This window comes from Sus scrofa, chromosome 17 (assembly GCF_000003025.6).
Source record: "Sus scrofa isolate TJ Tabasco breed Duroc chromosome 17, Sscrofa11.1, whole genome shotgun sequence".
Classification (NCBI taxonomy): Eukaryota; Metazoa; Chordata; class Mammalia; order Artiodactyla; family Suidae; genus Sus; species Sus scrofa.
The window spans coordinates 15,158,630-15,165,722 of NC_010459.5; the positions used below are offsets into that span (position 1 = coordinate 15,158,630).

At 40.0% G+C, this 7,093-nt stretch overlaps 1 pseudogene; it reads right to left on the reverse strand.

Annotated features, from left to right (window-relative positions):
- On the reverse strand, positions 4,738-5,352 carry LOC100154339 (annotated as a pseudogene).

Genomic DNA, 7,093 nt, shown 5'->3' on the forward strand with positions numbered 1-7,093 from the left:
AAAAAAAAAAACCAAAAAAAAAAAAAAAGCTAGGGTGTCTACCCTCAGTTTATGATGGGTTTCTGTGACTCACCCCAGTCTGTGGACATTTGAGCACTCTGGCACCCATCTTTTGGGAACAGAAAAATCACTCCAAACAGAACCAGCCCAACTATACCAGGAATGTGGGATGAATATCACTGGAGTGGAGAACTCCTTCTGTCGTGACCAATTTGGCACTGACTGGTCATGCTGTCCAGGTCTATAATAAATTATTATAAGAAGGGTAAATTAAACTCAAAGCAAATAAAAGCAAAGAAAAATTCTAAAATTAGAATTTTAGAATGGGACTGAATGGCTGTGTGACACATATTTGGCCGTGACTTCCACCCGGGCAACTGGGTTGCTGCATTCTGGACTTTCTCTGGGTACAGGGGAGAATCTGCCTCACGTATTAAACCTGCAAAATTCCCCCTCCTCAAGACCAGAAGGACACATTCTGTTTTCCACTATTAAGATCACTTGGTCAGCATTTTGGCCCCTCTATTGTCCTGGAGAGTGTGACAGCACACGTAGAAGTCCTTACTAAATTCACCCAACAAGCCTTAAATGAGAGCTGGTAAAACCTACCTTTACTGAACACTGAACTGTCTCTAATGAGAAAAGCTGTCCTCCAAACTAGAAAGTATGTGGACATTATTACTGCCTTGTAAGGAGGCACCTGTGCCATCATCCAAACAGAAAGCTATGTGTTCATACCTGATGAGTCTGCTATTGCATCTTTACTAAATCACACAAGGACACAAGTGAGTGACCTGAGTGATCTGACCCTTAGTCTAGGGACTTATAAATCAGTGCTTTGGATCTTGGGGATCTTGGTGAGAAAATTGTTATTTATTTTGGAAATCATCTTATTGCCTGAGGGCCAGTTTCAGATGTCACCAGTGAGACTCTTGAGTTATGAATTAATACTACGTACAGATGGGACCCCGATCTTGTCTGCAGCAGTCTTAAAATACATTCCTAATAATTAAAGGCCAGTTATGATGTATGTAAATAGCCTGGCTAAGACTATAATGCCAGAGGTATCTAATGTGCTCAACTTCTAAGTATGTTGGGTTTGTGTTCCTCAACATCCCACTTCTTTACCTTAAAATGGAATAGTGTGTTTATTATATAGTAGAACTTGGCTTAACCCAGATACTTTAGACATGCCATGGCATTATAATTTTATTTTGGTCATGGAAGTTGGGAAAAAAAAAACTGTCCAAAGATTGAAGTAGTTACTGAAGACCTATAAGTGCCTTTAACTTCCCTCTTCCTCATTCTTGAAGGGTTGTAAAATGAAAAGTAAGACTGACTTCAGTCTTCTATGTCTGTTAGGCACTGCTGTTGGTGAGGTTCGAAAAAGCCAAAAAGCAGGCCAAGAAAAACGAAGGAAAATCCTTGAGAGATTTGGCCGTGAATACACCTGGCAGGAAGTTAACAGTATCCACATTATTTTGCATTATGAAATGAAGTAATAGATTCTCTTTGGTCTTCTAAATCATTCCTATTTGAAGCGAGATTCCTGGGAGTTCTCTTGGGGCACAGTGGGTTAAGGATCTGGCAATGTCACTGCAGAAGCTTGGGTCACTGCTGTGGTGCAGGCTTGATGTGTGGCCTGGGAACTTCCACATGCCTCAGGATGCTCTTCCACCTGCCCCCACCCCCACCCCACCCCCAGCAAAAAGAGCATGATTCTTGAGTTCCCTGATGGCCTAATGGTTAAGGATTTGGTGTTGTCACTATTGTGGCCTGGGTTTGATGGATTTAATCCCTGGCCTGGGAAGTTCTGCATTCCATGGGTGTGGCCAAAACAAACAAACAAAACCAAACCGTGATTCCTGAGAGGTGCAGAATCTGAGACCTCATACTAAATTTCCTGCCTGTAGGACTCACAGGCATGTTAAGTTTTCAAGGAATTGGTCCATTTAATTTATTAAATTTATGAGCGTAGATATAAGTATTTGTAGTATTCCTTATTATCCTTTTAAGGTCCATGGATTTATAAAGATGCCCCTCCTTTCATTACTGTTGTTGATAACCAGCTTTTGGTTTTGTTGAATTTCTCCTTTGTTTTTCTGTTATGGATATTGTTGATTTTGCTCTAATTTTAGAATTTTTCGGAGGTCCCATTGTGGCGCAGTGGTTAACAAATCCGACTAGGAACCATGAGGTTGTGGGTTCCATCCCTGGCCTTGCTCAGTGGTTAAGAATCTGGCATTGCCGTGAGCTGTGGTGTTGGTTGCAGACTCGGCTTGGATCTGGTGTTGCTGTGGCTGTGGTGTAGACTGGCGAGCAACAGCTCCGATTCGATCCCTAGCCTGGGAACCTACGTATGCTGTGGGGAGCAGCCTAGAAAAGGAAAAAAGACAGAAAAAAAAAAAAAGAATTTTTCTTTGCTTTTACTTGCTTCGGTTTTGATTTACTCTTCTTTCTTTGGTTTCCCAATATGAAAGCTGAGGTTATTGGTATTAGAACTTTTGACTTTTCTAAAATATGCATTTAATGCTGTAATTTTCCCTCTAAGCTCTGCTTTGGCTGCATCAAATTTTTGACAAGCAGTTTAACTTTCATTTAGTTAATAATATTTAAAAAATTATCATGAGATAATTTTTGACTCATGATTTATTTAGAAGAGTGTTAATTTTCAAATATTTGAGGATTTTCTATTTTTCTGTATTGATTTCTCTTCCTTCCTTCTGTTTTTTTTTTTTTTTTTCTTTTTAGGGCCACTGGTAGGGCGTGTGGAAGTTCCCAGGCTAGAGGTCAAATTGGAACTGCTGTTGTTGATCTATGCCACAGCCACAGCAATGCAGGATCCAAGCCACATCTGTGACCTACACCACAGCTCACAGCAATGCTGGATCATTAACCCACGGAGCGAGGCCAGGGATCAAACCCAAGTGCTCTTGGAAACCAGTCAGGTTTGTTACTGCTGAGTCAAGATGGGAACTCCCTCTGTATTGATTTCTAGTTTAATTTCATTGTGGTATGATTTTGTATAGCTTCTATTCTTTTGAATTTGTTAATGGTCCAGAATTTCCATGTGAACTTGAGAAGAATGTGCATTTTGTTATTGTAATATGGAATATTCTATAAATGTCAATCAGTACAAGTTGATTCATAATGCTATTCAGGTCATTTATAGTCTTACTGGTTCTCAGCCTGCTTGAAATATCAGTTGTTAACAAAAATATGTTGAAGTCTTCAACTATAAAATTGGATTTGTCTATCTCTCCTTGCAGTACCAGTTCTTACCTCATGTATTTTAATGCTCTATTTTTAGGCACATATACATTTAAGACTGTTATGTCTGGTCACTTTATCATTTTATAATGGCCATCTTTATCCTTGATAATCTTCCTTGTTCCAAAATCTGTGCTGTCTGAAATTAATAAAGTGATTCCAGCTTTCTTTTGATTAGTGATAGAATAGTACATTTTTTTCCATCCCTTACTTTTAACCTAGTGAAAGTAGGTTTCTTCTAAATGTCCACCAACAGGGGAATGGATAAAGAAGATGTGGTACATATATACAATGCAATATATACTCAGCCACAAAAAAGAATGAAATAATGCCATTCACAGAAACACGGAAGGACCTAGAGATTGTCATACTAAGTGAACTATGTAACTCTCTCTTTCTCAGAGAGAGAAAGACAGATATCATATAATATCACTTATATGTGGAATCTAATAAAAATGATACAAAATAACTTATTTATAAAACAGAAACAAACTCACAAATTTTAAAATCAAAATTATGGTTACCAAATATTCTGTGATTATATATGTGGGAAAAGAATCTGAAAGAGAATGGATGTGTGTACATGTATAGCTGAATCACATCAACAATATTTCAAGAAAACCTTAAAACTGAAAAAAAAAATTATGGTTATCATAGGGGAAACCGTGGAAGAGAGGGAGGGATAAATTAGGAAGATGGGAATAATATATTCATACTGCTGAATATAAAATAGATAATTAACAAAGACCTACTGTAAAGCACAGGGAAATCTACCTAATACTGTGTAATAAACTTTATGGGGAAAAAAGAATGGATTTATTTATATGTATGACTGATTCACTTTGCTGTACACCTGAAACTAATACATTAGAAGTCAACTATATGCCAATAAAATAAAAAAAAATAGGTTTCTCGTAGAAAGCATAGTTAGGTTGTATGTGTGTGTTTTTTTTTTCTTCCTGCACTGGTAGCATGTGGAAGTTCCCAGGCCAGGAAGTGAACCTGTGCCACAGCAATGACTCAAGCTGCTGCAGCGACAATGCCAGATCCTTAAGCTGCTGCACTTCGAGAAAACTCCAGGGTTGTGTTTCTGTATCTGCTTTGACAACCTCTGTCTTTCAATTGGAATAGTTAGACCATTCATACTTAATATAGATTATTGATATGTTGTATTAATATCTATAATCTTTGTAAACTTTTAAATCGATTGTACTTCTCTCCCCATCCCTTCCTGCTCTCTCTGGTTTTAATTGAGCATTTTGTATGATTATATTTTATCTTCTCACTCGGCATATCATTTATACTTCTTTTTTTTGAGATTAAACGCATTTTATTTTTAGACAACCTACATGACATGTTTTTTTTTCCCCCTCAAAAACAATGCCTCCGCTCAAATGAGCTCAAGATGCCATCAGTCCCATTTGTCTAAGTCTGGTGTTTTGCGGATGAAAAGCGTGGGCCCTCCAGTTATGATGACAGGTGACAGATCCGAAGTAACAGCCAAATGTGTAACATTTTTTCCATTTCTAAGCTGTCCTTAAAGAAAATCACATATGGAGTCACACCATCCTCACGGCAGTCCAGCAGAGCAACCATGTCATCTGGATTCATGTTTTCACCAATAAAGAAGTGATAGTTTCTGAAATTAGCAAGGATGTGCTTGATGTGTTCTGCAGCTCCTGTCATAAAAGGTTTTACTCTTTCTGGTCTCTGTCTTCAAGTTTCCCTTTGATTGACTTCATGTAATCTTTGATGTACTTTTTGTAGGCTCTGTGAAGCCGTTTCCTGCAGACGATGGTTCCTGATAATATCCACACCACGATTACTGTGCGGTATCTTCGCCCTCCGGCCTTCAGCGGAGGCATTTCCACCAATGAGCGAGTCATCAATGTTACCTTCTGTCCTATTGACCATCTTTCCCTCCACCTACAGACACACCCCGTCCGCAACCTCCCGGATCTTGTAGATGTCAGAGAACATCTCATCGTGGCTGATGCGGTCCGGGTAGCTGATCACAACGGCAGATGGAGCTGGAGCTAGACGTTGGCGGCGCTGGCCCATCGGGAGTCAGGAGCTCAGAGCAAGCGCTGTGCAGCTGGAGCGGCGCTGGGGGAGATGGAGCGGGCGGAAAAGCCATTTATACTTCTTTTTTAAAAATTTAATTAATTAATTTATTTATTTTGCTTTTTAGGGACACACCCGTGGCATATGGAGGTTCCCAAGCTAGGGGTCTAATCAGAGCTGTAGCCGCCGGCCTACACCAGAGCCACAGCAATGTGGGATCCGAGCCGCGTCTGCGACCTACACCACAGCTCACGGCAACGCCAGATCCTTAACCCACTGAGCAAGGCCAGGGACCAAACCCGCATGGTTCCTAGTCGGATTCGTTAACCACTGAGCCACGACGGGAACTCCCATTTATACTTTTAAAACACTTTTAGTAGTCACCCTAGAGTTTACAATATGCAATTTTAAATAATTTAGGTATATTTACAAATGACCCTGTACTGCTTCCCATGTGTTGTAGTTACCTTATAGCGTATTATCTCCAGTTCCATTCTTTCATTCTTTGTGAATTCCTGTCCCTCATTGCATTTATCCCCATGCTATAATCGGCAAATGCATTGCTACTATTAGTGCTGTAAACAGTTATATTTTAGATCAGTTAAGAATGAGAAAAAGAAAATATTTAATTTTATTTCATTGACTCCTTCTCTAACACCCTTCCTTTCTTCACGCAGATAGACGTTTCTGAGTTATATAATTTTTCCTTTTCCTGAAGAATTTCTTTTTCTTTTCTTTTTTTTATCTTTTTGCCATTTCTTGGGCCGCTCCTGAGGCATATGGAGGTTCCCAGGCTAGGGGTCGAATCGGAGCTGTAGCCGCTGGCCTGCAGAATCGGAGCTGTAGCCGCTGGCCTACACCAGAGCCACAGCAACGCGGGATCCGAGCCGTGTCTGCAACCTACACCACAGCTCACGGCAACGCCACATCCTTAACCCACTGAGCAAGGGCAGGGATCGAACCCACAACCTCATGGTTCCTAGTGGATTCGTTAACCACTGCGCCACGACGGGAACTCCTCCTAAAGAATTTCTTTTAACATTTCTTTAAGGGAAGTTCTGCTGACAATGATTTTTTTTTTTTTTTTTTTTTTTTTGGTCTGAGAAAGTACTTCTGCTTACTTTGGATGGTGAAATTTCACTGGGTATAGAATTTTAGATTGGTGGTTCCTCCCCCCTCCCACTCCCCGATTTAAAAGATTTCACTCTTTTCTTGATCATATGATTTCTGATGAGAAGGCCATTGTAATTATTATTATTTTTTTTTCCTTTTTATGTTCATAACTAGGCATAAGAAAGTTTCCAGCTAGGGGTCAATCAGAGCTGTAGCCTTGGCCTGTGCTGTAGCCACAGCAACATGAGATCTGAGTCACATTTGTGATTTATGCTGCAGCTTGTGGCAATGCTGGATCCTTAACCCACTGAATGAGGCCAGGGATAGAACCTGTGTCCTCATGGAGACTAGGTTGGTCCTTAATCTGCTAAGCCACTCCCCATTGTAATTCTTTTTTTTTAATTTTTATTTCTTCATATATATTTTTTTCTACTGTACAACATGGTGACCCAGTTACACATACATGTATACATTCTTTTTTCTCACATTACGTGTTCCATCATAAGTGACTAGACAGAGTTCCTAGTGCTACACAGCAGGATCCCATTGCTAATCCATCCTGAAGGCAACATTCTGCATCTATTTACCCCAAGCTCCCAGTCCCTCCCACTCCCTCCCCTTCCCCCTTGGCAACCACAAATCTGTT